The following is a 2,191-nucleotide window of genomic DNA, read 5'->3' as shown; positions in this document are numbered from 1 at the left end:
AGCAAAAGCTAGAAACGATCAAGCTTAGTGAGGAAGGCGTGTGGAAAGCAGAGCCAGAGGCCCGTTGTGCCAGTTATGTGAGTTGTGAATGCAAAGGAACAGTTCTTGAAGGAAATTAAAAGCACTATTCCGGTAAACACACTGATGGGAAGAGGAAACAGCCTTACTGCCGATATGGAGAAAGTCTGAGTGGTCTGGATAGAAGATCAAACCAGCCACATTCCCTGAAGCTACAGCCTAATCCGGAGCAAGGCCCCAACTCTCTCCAGTTCTACGAAGGCTGAGAGAGGGGAGGGAGCTGCAGGAGGAAAGTCTGAAACAAAGGTTGGTTCATGAGGTTGAAGGACAGAAGCTGCCTCGGTAGCACGAAAGTGCCAGGTGAAGCCGCAGGTGCTGAGGGGGAAGCTGCAGCAAGTCCTCCAGAAGCTGTGGCTCAGGTCATCCATGAAGGTGGCTGCACTGAACAAGAGATGATCACTGTAGAGGAAACAGCCATTAAGAACATTCATGGTTCATGGGAAGAGGTCCAAATATTGACCGGAGTTTGGAAGAAGTCGATTCCAGCCCTCATGGACAGCTTTCAGGGGTTCAGGATTTAGTGGAGGAAGGAACTGCAGATGCGGTGGAAACAGCAAGAGAACTAGAATTAGAAGTGGAGCCTGGGGGCTTCCCTGGTGGCGCAGTGGCTAAGAATCCACCTGCCAGTGCAGGGGACACGGGTTCGAGCCCCGGTCCGGGAAGATCCCACATGCCACGGAGCAACTAAGCCCGCACGCCACAACTACTGAGCCTGCGTTCTAGAGCCCGCGAGCCACAGCTACTGAGCCCACGTGCCACAACTATTGAGCCCGCACGCCTAGAGCCCGTGCTCCACAAGAGAAGCCACCGCCATGAGAAGCCTGTGCACCGCAACGAAGACCCAAGGCAGCCAAGAATAAATAAATTAATTAAGAAAACAAAAGTGCACTGGAAATAAGGTCTAAAAAAAATAGTAGAGCCTGAAGACGTGACGGAATTGATGTAACCTCATGATAAAACTTGAATGGATGAGCAGTTGCTTTTTATAGATGAACAAAGCAAGTGGTTTCTTGAGATGGAATCTACTCCAGGTGAAGATGCTGTGAAGATTGTTGAAATGACAACAAAGGATTTCGATATTTTTTTTTTTTTTTGGCCATGCTGGGCGGCATGCAGGATCTTAGTTCCCCAACCAAGGATGGAACCTGTGTGCCCTGCAGAGGAAGCGTGGAGTCCTAACCACTGGACCGCCAGGGATGTCCCAAGGATTTAGAATATTATATCAACTTAGCTGATAAAGCAGGGTTTGGGAAGACTGACTCCAATTTTGAAAGTTCTATTGTGGGTCAAATGCTATCACACAGCACGATATGCTACAGAGGACTTGGTCACCAAAGTCAATCGATGCAGCAAACTTGACTGTTCTCTTATTTTAAGAAATTGCCGCGAGTGAGGTGGCGGGGCAGGGCTGGCACCTCCCCCAGCAACCATGGCGTATACCAGCCTCGCCGTGCCTCTCATCGTGATGAGCGTGTTCTAGGGCTTCGTCGGTTTCCTGGTGCCCTGGTTCATCCCTCAGGGTCCCAACCGGGGAGTTATCATCACCATGTTGGTGACCTGTTCCGTTTGCGGCTACCTCTTTTGGCTGATTGCAATTCTGGCCCAACTCAACCCTCTCTTTGGACCACAGTTGAAAAATGAAACCATCTGGTACCTCAAGCATCATTGGCCTTGAGTAAGAAGACCTGCTCGCCAGGGTTCAGTCATTGAGGTCACGAAGAGAACTCCTCTAGATGCAAAATCACCTCCATACCCAGACCACCTTCCTTGCCTCGCCCACTTTGGCCGTCAGCTGCCTTAAACGTTCCCACCACATTTGAATGTCTTATTCTACAATGCAGTATTTTTTCCTGTCGCCTTTTTTGCACTTTGATGAATGATGTGCGTATTGAATGTAAACTCTGCTGCCTCTATAAAATGTGTACGTACTCTTCCGAGGTAGAAAATGCTGTTCTTCTGAGAAATAACATTACTCTCTCCTTGGAGACTGTGGATTTGAAGATGGCCCCCACCTGCTCACAACATGAGAATCAGCGAAGTGTTTAAGAACTGTTACATGACAATAAGACTCCAGTGGGGCAGTCAGTAGGAGAACATGTTCAGAGGGAAAATC

General features: G+C 48.9%; 1 pseudogene; it reads left to right on the top strand.

Moving 5' to 3' along the window:
• The first annotated feature begins 1,507 nt into the window (after positions 1-1,507).
• On the top strand, positions 1,508-1,794 carry LOC114888902 (annotated as a pseudogene).
• Positions 1,795-2,191: the final 397 nt, after the last annotated feature.

Source organism: Monodon monoceros, unplaced genomic scaffold (genome assembly GCF_005190385.1).
Source record: "Monodon monoceros isolate NGI ecotype Baffin Bay Population unplaced genomic scaffold, NGI_Narwhal_1 Super_Scaffold_10, whole genome shotgun sequence".
NCBI lineage: Eukaryota > Metazoa > Chordata > Mammalia > Artiodactyla > Monodontidae > Monodon > Monodon monoceros.
This window is presented reverse-complemented; position numbering and strand designations above follow the sequence as displayed.